This window comes from Panthera onca, chromosome F1 (assembly GCF_046562875.1).
Source record: "Panthera onca isolate mPanOnc1 chromosome F1, mPanOnc1 haplotype 2, whole genome shotgun sequence".
NCBI lineage: Eukaryota > Metazoa > Chordata > Mammalia > Carnivora > Felidae > Panthera > Panthera onca.
This window is the reverse complement of record NC_138355.1, coordinates 50,316,873-50,327,314: the sequence shown is the minus strand read 5'-3', so window position 1 is coordinate 50,327,314 and position 10,442 is coordinate 50,316,873. Positions and strand designations below refer to the sequence as shown.

Here is a 10,442-nt window from a genome sequence, read left to right as displayed (position 1 = left end):
ATTGCATTTGCTTATCTATCACAAATGAAAATCACCTGGGGAATAGAAAGAGTATTTTCAATTCTGCTACCATTATTTCAGAAGCAATCAAATGCAGAGGAATGAAAGTCAAACATAGAGAAAAACACTGATAGATTGGGCAATCTGCATGGCTCTCTGGGCCCATCATTATTTCAGTGTTCAAGAGGAAAATGCACATTTGAAAGATGGTAAATTCCATCGTATGCAATCAATCATTCATCTCCTATAGCAAAAATAATTGTGGAGGAGATAATAGTTCAGAATTTAACTATGGAGCCACCCCTGCTTCTTTGTTTGTTTGCTTGTTTGTTTCAAAAGATACCAAATGTTCTCTAACATTATGTGGACATTCCTGTCCCATTAGAATATGGCTCCTAGATGATTTTCAAATATTGGTATTCAGTCCCAATCAGCTGCGAATGATGAGGTCAAAGTAAATCCCGCAGCCACAAAGAGCAAGATGCTTGACATTGCCTTTCTTCTAGGACATTTTGCCCTCTTATTCCAGACTTTAAAAATAGGTTATCTGTCTGCATTTTGTGCATTTTTTCTACCTTTATAATCTGAAGGTGATTTTATTAATACAGTAAATCTTGGTTGACTGATACTTTAGGAAGATGCTTTTTCTGGGTAAACTAAAAGCCTGACATGGCTCTTCCTGATGTTCTTAAATATTTTATTAGCAATGTCTCTCCACCCCCTTCCTATTCATAGTCTCCTTCAGTTTAATGATATAAAGCAGGTGGTAGGGTTGTCAAAACTAGGTTTCCATTAGAAACAATCTCTGAGAATGTGGTGTGTTTTCTTCCTTATTTTTCTCATTATTAGGTGTCTCAGACTCAAAAGGCTTATATGGCAGTTTAGTGAAATATACATCCTGCTTGAAACCAATGTTCTGAGAGTTTTCAAGCCATGAAAATCAGATATCATAGATTTTACATTTTTTTTAACTATTCAGAATGTAGATTCTGGGTTTCTTTTTCTTCCCAATTCTAACAAAAAGCCCAATTTGCAACACCACCTCCCTCTCTTCCCCTTCTGGTACTGGATGGAACAGCATAAGTAAGGAAAGAACTTTGTTGTGATGTTGAGGCAAATTTACCCATCAGTCTTGATGTTTGGAGAAAAGCTATTTAGTTACTGACAACTTTTTAAATTATTGGTGGGTCAGAAATTTTATCATTCTTAACTTTCTTTGTAACCCTTTATCCCAAATAAATTGAGGTGGGATATTCAAATTATTATTTAGTAGAGGAAACTAGAAATAGCTTTTCCTGCTTTTAGCTTTTTTTGCAGGAGAGAATTAAAGAAAAGAAGGGGAAAGAAAGGTAGGAAGGTATAATGGGGATATGATACTTCAGGATCCCCTGCCTTGGAATGGGACAGAGAGTTAATAGGAGTGAGGAGAGGGCTATTCACTGCTTTATCTAAGGTGACCTAAAAGTTCCCATTCCCCCTCTTTCAAACCTTTTATTGACTGTAATTATGTACAGAAAAGGGCACATGTTGTTTAAGTACGTAGCCGGATGCATTTTCACAAATGATCACACCATGTAATCAACACCCAGAACAAAAAACAGACTTAACAGCTCCAGAACCACTCCTCATACATTCTTCCGGTTACCACCCCTCACTCCCAAGGGTAACTACCACTCTAACTTCTAACAGCACAGGTTTGCTTTGCTTGATTTTGGTTATTTAATATAAACGGAATAATACCCCATGTACTCTTTAGTCTGGCTTCTTTTACTCAGTATTGTGTCTGTGAGATTCATCCATGTTGTTGCACGGAGCTTTAGCTCACTCATTCACCTGCTACCTTTTAACTATCTTAATTTGATACTATACTTGTGAATAGCCATTTTCTCAGAGAGAGGAGTGTGGTTAATTAAGAGCACGGAATCTGAAACTAGGATGTTTGTGATAAAAACCCAGTTCTTCTATTTGTTAGACATATCATCTCAGGTAAGTTACTCAAGCATTGATTACCTTAATACCTTTACTTGTAAAATGGGGATAATAATACTATCTTCCTTACGGGGTGAGTCCTTAATGAGGTAGATATTAACTTGCAGTAAAATATTTACAGTATTTATCAGAGTGCCTAGCAAAAGGAGACAACATTTGTAGGTCTAGGCTATGGCTAGTTCTCCAAGTCACACTTCATTTTCCTCCTTCTGTGTTGCTTCAATTCTCCACGCACAGAGTGGGGGAATAACATACGCTAACTGACCAAAAGTAGAAAAGAAGTGACTTTGATAGAAATAAAAGACGTTCTTGATATCATTTACCCTTTGATCCCACTCCATAATTTTTAAATTTGTTTTTTTAAGTTTATTTATATTGAGAGAGAGAGAGAAAGAGAAAGGGGCAGAGAGAGAAAGGGAGAAAGAAAATCCCAAGCAGGCTCTGCACTGTCCGTGTGGAGCCCAACACAGGGCTTGAACTCATGAACCGTGAGATCATGACCTGAGCTGAAATCAAGAGTCAGATACTTAACCAACTGAGCCACCCAGGTGCCTCTCCATTAATTTTAGACCTAAGTACCTACATTTAGCTTTCAAAGGTTTATTGTTTAATTAAAAACTCTAATTACTCACTGGAAATCTAATAAATAATAACATTGAGTGTACAGTGATGAAAATTTAATTTGCTACAAAAACTTTTCTAATAAAATGATAGAGAAGTATTAGCTATAAGAAACTTCATAATGTTATGCTTTTATTTACTTCTCTGGCCCATTACTTACAGTTAGCATGAATAAGCTAATACTGCCTTTGCAGTATTTGTGATTTGGAGTCTTTTATGGGAGGGTAGTGGTGGGGAAAAGGTGGTACCACAATCTGAATGATTGGAAGTAACAAAAAAAATTTTCCATCTTTATTTCTCTACACTACTTACCTTCCTCTCCTTCTATTTCCACTTCCTTATGCCCACGTCTAGGAAGAGCTGGGAACAATGGTGCAGTATCATTTAGTGTAAAAAAATACATTAATAAATGCTAAATTATTTATTTCTTCTTCTTTTCTCTCTCTCTTGGTATTTCCTCTACTAGCATCAGACTCAGGAGAGAGAGTCTCATGGACTTGAAAAAGTGTGAAGGCAACTGTAATGCTTTTTCTAAGAAAGACTTTAGAATATGTATACATATTTTATTATTTAAATTGGACATCAAATTTCCTCAGTATATTCCTTGTGTTTTGTTATTCCTAGCAACTTGGACCTACAAAAAAACGATGTTCTAAATGCCATCAGGTATTCTGTTTTCCTAAGAAAGAAGTTCAAGAAAGTTCAGACAAAAATTACACTGTTCTGTTTATTGCCTTAATCTAAAAATTCTTTGTATTTCCCACTTCATTGATATATAGTGTGTGAACCCAGAATTTCTAGAAGATATAGGACACAGATATTATAAAGTTTTAAGGGTAACTATCTTACAGAAAAAATCTTGACCTGGTTCTAAAATCTGATGTTACAGTGTTTCAATATTATAGTTTACCTTGAAATACAAATCACTGAGCATTTTGGTCACAGTAAATAAGTAACTACGTTGGTCTCATGAACTCCTCCTCATGTCACAAGGTAGTAAGTGTGTCTATAGACACACGTGATGGTAGTAAGCTTAGTTTTGAGTAAGTTTATCTATATTGAACAAATTTTCAATATTTGAATAAGTTTCCTGGAAATCAACCCAAGGGTTGGGGGGGGGGGGAATAAAAATACAAATTAACTGTGTCATGTAATTGTATAGAACTCCCATGATCCTAGGGTCCCCTTTAGTATTTAAAAATGAAATTTGATCAGTGATATTAGAAGCATGTTTTGGGGTCATATATTTTTGTTTTTGCTTCACACACTTATACCATTATCCATTCCTTTCAAAGTTTCTCCTCAGCTAATATTTATGTGTATCTGTTTGGGTGGACAAAACAATGTACGGCCTTTCCCACACTAGTGGATTAGCCCTAAGGGAATATCACTGGAGCTATTTCAGAGAAATTAGGGTGGGTGACCCTGGTGTTCCTGGGATGGTCCAATTTGGGCACTGAAAGTCCCATGTCCTGGGAAACCTCTTGGTCTGGGAAAACTGGGATGGTTGGTTACTCTGAGATCTTCTTACCCTCCAACATCTCTACCACTAGCCTGTCACAGAGTCTGAAATGGATCCTTTAGACTGAGTGCTGTGTTTTCAGCAATCTCATGTTAAAATGTAAATATACCAAGATAACTGATTAATATTGGTTTTCATCATTTATTTTTTACCGAGTATATGTTTATCAGCCACATGGCTTCCACTTCAGAGAGCAGAGAGCTGAGCCAGGCAGAAGAGTAATTATTCATAGGGGGGAGAAAAGGAAAAGAACAACCATTTGTTAAGGACCTACTGCATGCTGAGGAGTTTGGTGGGCTCTTAATGGAAACAGAAACAAGGCAATAGCCTCTAAAGTGGATGCGATATTGGGTTGGAGAATGGGAAAGATGAAGAGCGAATCCTCCAAAAGAAGAAAGTCATTACTTGCCTGAGTGAAGATACACCTGTGGTTGAACATAGATCTGCTCATGGGCTCCGCATCTTTCTGACAATATAATTGGCACCCAAAGTTTTAACCTCCAACACTGAAATCCTCATCACTAAAACTGGGATATGATACTTTCCTAATAAGATTCTGTGTTTTGTGAAAATTAAATGATATAAAGCATGTAAAATACTTAGGGTAATGCCTACTACCTAAAAGAGCAGTATATAAATAGAAAGTGTTACTTTTGTTGCTGTTAGTGTATTTGCTCAGGGACACCCTGCTCAAAAAGCTGTGGCTTCTGAGTTGGTGACATTCATGGCCACTTTCAAGAGCATATCATTCCTTTGTCTCTGTGACATCTAGGCTATTTGATGCCTTTGCTGGAAACTGCTGGATTTATTGTTCCATATGTGTGGATATGGGTATACAAATAGGAAAAAAAAAACCTGCACAGCAAAAAGCAATTGGATTTGTTTATAAAGTCATAATCACAGGAGCATTGTTTCTCTTCTATGCCTCATTCTGGGTCCTATTCTATTAAATTTCTCTCAGGCATCAATTCATTGCCTTCAATTTTTATGGGTTTTAAGTCATATAGAAGGTGCTCTATAAATGCGAAATAATAAAGAAGGAGAACAATTTTGGGCATTTCCATGTGTACACTATCAAAAGTACTGCAAAAAAATTCTTCATTTTCCTCCACAAAGCTCTGCCTGAACATTATTTATGGTAGTAGCAAAATAGTCAACATGGAATGAGAATTCGCCCAGCTAAAACATCTGAGTTATTCATAGGTGAACCAATGGCCTAAACTGTCATTACATTTCACGAGCAGCATTCCAGTGATAGAGTCATACAAAATTGAAATTGTAATGAAATGTAACTTTCCATGTATTCATGGATTTAAAGGGAAAAAAAGAATACCATTTCCTCCAATGGGTGTCGATTTAAAGTACAGTTTCCTATTTTTTTGTTTAGGTACCTACTAAAGAGAGTACAGTATCTGTGACAATATGAGAACTTTCTTAATCTACTTTTATTCCCTAAATAAGTATAGATGTGAACACTTGAAATTCATCTTTAAAGTGTTGATATAAATGTAAAGAGCAGAAAATCACACATTGTCAAATATGTGAGGTATAGCAAAGCATAGTCAGTATGATCCCCTCATATTACAAGTGAGAAATTTGCTTTGAGTCTGCATACACAGATGACACATCTAATTTTTTAATTTCAATTCTTTTTCCATTACATTTTTTAAAGGAAAAATCTCAGCAAACCGTATTGTAATAGGTTCTAAGGAGAGAGGGGGGAATAGAGAAGTGCCTTCCAAAATGCTAAAAAGGTCCAATAGTTCTGATAATTTTAAAATGCTGGTAAAATATAGATATAATCAATATTATCAGGATGACCATAAAGAGGATGAGCAAAGTAACTTTTGGAATAGATTCCAAACTGCCTAACAATCACCTTCTATTCAACCCTGGCAAAAATTCTAAGGAAATGATGTATTACATTATTTACCTGGTAAACTATGGGGATACTGATTTTTTTCCCCCTAGAAAACAAAGAAGTAAAAGCAATGATTAATTAAGCCTCATTTATTTCTGGTTACTCACCCTAGTTAGTTTAGAGTTTCTCAGAATGAGGTCTCTAGACCACCAGCATCAAAATCAGTGTAGTGCTTGTTAAAAATGCAGGTTCCTGGGCCATTCTTCAAACCTAGTGGATTGTAGTATCTGAGGGATGGGGCTTGAGAATCAGCCTGTTAGTAACTTCCCCGTATGATTTTGAAGCAATAATACTTTAGAGCTATATCTAAGTATTACTCTTTTATGTCTGATTAATGGTTTGATGAAGTAAAAGACGATCTTATGCATTACTTAGGGTTAGTGCTATTTGAAAAGGTGGCTGTACTAAGTGTTCTTTGCAGGGGATTTTGGGTTCTATTGTTATATGGAATAAATATTTCATTTTATGTGGCAGCATCTGAAAAGCCTACCAAAGAAATTTCTTGGAACACAAAGGTTGAGACTATAAAGTGTGGCACTGTTGAGGTAGTTCTTTTGCATAGACCACTGGGATTTGAATAATGGACATCATGTCTGCTAGAATTTGTAGAATCAATAGGCTTACTCAGAGATGGAAAAATGATGCCATCAAGCAGGAATTGGCAAATTTATTCTGTAAAAGGCCAGATAAATATTTTAGGCTTTATGGGTCATACTATCCTGTTGCAACTACACAACTCCTTTGCCGTAGTATGAACACAGTTATAGATTTACATAAATGAATGAACATGACTATGTTCCAATAAAACTTTATTTACAAAAGTTTTATTCACTGTCTGTATTTGGCCTGTGGACCATACTGTGCTGATCCCTATCAGAGAACATTTAATGTGCAATTCAATCAATACTTATTTATTAAAATTTTTTAAAAATGTTTATTTATTTTACAGAGAGAGAGGGACTGAGCATGAGCAGGGGAGGGGCAGAGAGAGAAGGAGACACAGAATCCAAAGCAGGCTCCAGGCTCTGAGCTGTCAGCACAGAGCCTGATGCGGGGCTCAAACTCACGAACTGTGAGATCATGACCTGAGCCAAAGTTGGACACTCAACTGACTGAGCCACCCAGACACCCCTAATTCAATCAATATTTAAATTAAGAAAGCACAAAGCACAAATATTGAATAAATTTTGATAATCTGTATTTATATGAGAATGTTGATAAAATAGGTAAAATGAAAAATATGGATATGGCATTTCTTTTGCTTTCTGTCCTTATTTGTGATCCATTGTCCTTTTCATGGGTAATAAAACAATTTGATAGGTTCTAAATATAGCCACAGACTGACCTATCATCAAGAGGTGAAGTCTGTTTCCACAATTCTTTAAATTTGACCTGTGATTTGCTCTGTCCCATAGAATGCAGCAGAAGTGATATTTTTCCACTTCCAACCCTAGGCCTTGAGAAGTCGTGAAGCTTCCATTCTCATTCTAGAAATGATGACAGAGAGTGAAAATCCATGTGGATGGGGCGCCCAGCTGCCTCTGCCTTCCCAGCCATCTCAGTTGAGGCCCACACCTGCGAGTGAACCCAGCTGAGAACACAGTAAACACAGCCCAAATTACCAAGTCACAGAACAGTGAGTTGAATCATTGTTCCTGTTTTAAGCTGCTACCTTTCAGTATGTTTTATTAAGCAGCAGTAGATAACAGATACAAATAGGAGCAAGATCATGAGCTGAGTGTGAAAGATGGAGGCTGTGTTTGAAGGTTAAAGAGAAGCCCGAAATGGAGAGGGTTTGAGATGGTGTATCTATGTATCCTGGGGAAATATAGTAGGGCTGCTGGAGAGCATGAGGACTTCATCTGAGGTGAGTGAACTCAAAGTAAGGTCTATTCGAATGGTTATGTGTTTTTTTTTGTTTGTTTGTTTTTTGGTTTTTTTTTTTTTGTTTGTTTTTTTTTGTTTTTGCAGTAATAGTCCAGCTGTGCTGGTTCAGGCAACAAGTGGACAGTTGGATTTAATTGTGTGTGTATGTGCGGTGTGTGTGATGTTTGAGCAGGTGAGCATGATGAAAAGAGAGAGGAAGGTGAGATATGGGTTTATGCAAGGGGGTGATACCAATAATAAACTGGGTACAGAGGAAATGAGGATATAGTGACTGTGAGGCACCTTAAAAGGATCGCTGGATTATGGGACACTTTAGAGTGGTAGCAAAGAACTGTTGGGAGAGTTCTAGAGGTAATGAGCTGGAAAGATAGCAGCTGGTTTCCAGGGAGTACCTAGTTTAAATTAAAACTATGGGAGGGGGGGGATGGTGGTTTTTCAATGAGCCAATTTGGTCCAGCTGAACCACCTTACCTTCTGGCGTGTTTGTATTTAGGGGGATGGTGGGATCAAGGCAACAGTCATCTTGTTTCTATGCTCAAAAACAGGGTGTGTGCTTTGTAGCTCATGTACATTGTTGCCTGTTTGCTGGGTCATCTCATTGCTTTGGGCAGCAGCTAGACTGCCACCACAACACCCCCTGGATTCTCCTTCAGCTTCTCCATCCCTTGGGTCAGGTATGTGTCTCACTCCTTCATGGAGGGCCTCAGTATCTCCAGCAGCAAGGTGCCCAACTTAAGGTTGGAAGTGGTGAGAGACTGAAATGGCTTCCCATCTGTCCTTGTGGGTTCTAATTTGTTTTCTCTCCATTTTTATATTCTTCCTTTTTAACTGCCTGCCCTGTGGACAGTTCTAGCATTGGACATGAAGATAACAGCCTTACCGAAGGTGAGTAACCAGCTCCCATTTCTGTTCTATTTGTTAAATTTTTAGTGGTTCTGTTTCTCTGGTTGTTACAGACAGCTTACGGTTTCAGTTTTTGGTATTGCTCAGTTCTCAGGTATGAACACCTGAGTGGATGGGTAGACAACAGGATCCTTGAAAGAGAGGTCCTGCAACTGAAATGAGCTTTGTGGATATTGAACTCTCTAAGAATTAGGACCAAAATAGTATTGGAAAGAATGGTATGGACCCAGAAGCCAAAATCCTCGAGGACTGAGCAAGCCTCCCTGAGACTGTTTATAGCTGCTGTTAGGAGGTAAAATAGTTGGTGCCATCTGATGGCATAAATGCTCAAGGTGAGAGGGCAAGCACTATGTCACTGATGTAGACTACACACAACCCAGTGTTGGAGGAAACTTACAGTGAAAATGGAAGAGTAAACGTGTTGCCAAGTCCTGCCCCTCTTTTCTGTGAAGTCCCTTTCTCAGCAGATTTAGCACTTCTCTGTTCAGGTTGTACTGAGACTTTAATTATTCGTCTGGAGGGGAATTTGGGATTTACTCCCAGGGTAAGGTGAATCTAGATAATAGAAAGTGAAGCAGGAGAGGTATTAGGTAATTTTGAGACCAGCTGAATCCAATGAGAGGTGTATGCGGGCATCTTGCTTCAAGAGGGTAGGGGACTATCTATCCTAACTTTCCAGTTCCCTGTACGTTAGTCAAGCCCTCTGCACTGTCCTGTGTTTCCCAGTTCCTTACAGGTGCTAATCCTGAGAGCAGTCCCTAGGAAACCTGCATGCACATGTGTTTCTTAGAGAAACTGACTAATTATCCCCTTTTTGAAATACTCCCTTCTCTTTGCTGCTGGGATACCATTCTCTTAAGTCTTGCCCTGCCACACTAGCTGCTCTTAAAATTATTTTCAATTTTTTTTTCCTGGTCTCTCTGGCTTTTAAACATTAGATCTTTTTTTTTTTTTTCCCTGCACTTACGTGAAGTGATCTCATCCTGACTCACAGTTTTAAATACTTTCACATATATATATATATATATATATATATATACACACACACACACACACGGGACTGAAAGAACTTGGATTTCTATGTCAAGGCTAGGAGTCCACTTTGGAGGTTAACCATCATGAATTTAAAATGAGACCAGTTGGCAAGATTATGTATTTTTTTCCCCTAGCCATATGATCAGTTGTCTGATCATACATAGGCATTCATTCACTTATGTATTTGTTCAATAAGTACTTGTCTAGTTTCTTCTTTGTGTCAGGCATTTATCTAGGAAGAAACAACAGGGACCAAAATAGGCTAAAACCCCTGGCTTTGTGTAATTTATTTCTGGCACACAAGTTCCAGTCCTCAAAAGTCCTTATTGGCTAGTGGGTGATACACTAAAATTCCTTGAGTCTTAGTTTTTGAAACTGTTGATTGGAGAGAATAATCATCATCTTCCAGGTGTGCTGGGAAGATTAAATAAGATAAGAAAGTGCTTAGAATCTTGTTCTACACATAGTAGTTCAACAAGTGGTGATCCCTTTTAAGCAATACCTTGGCTCATACCTTGTTACGGTTTTAGAAAGATTTAGTTGCCTCTTACAACTCTGAATTGG

The 10,442-nt window shown here is 37.7% G+C and overlaps 1 long non-coding RNA gene across 1 annotated transcript in view; it reads left to right on the top strand.

The window, feature by feature from the left end:
• Nucleotides 1–6,956: 6,956 nt before the first annotated feature.
• The window catches only part of LOC132686500 (uncharacterized), a 144,514-nt gene continuing 141,028 nt past the window's right edge, over nt 6,957–10,442 (top strand). Inside the window, exons 1-2 of the long non-coding RNA XR_013553018.2 lie at nt 6,957–7,920; nt 8,788–8,825. This is a non-coding gene — a long non-coding RNA (uncharacterized LOC132686500). The remainder of the gene's footprint in view (nt 7,921–8,787; nt 8,826–10,442) is intronic.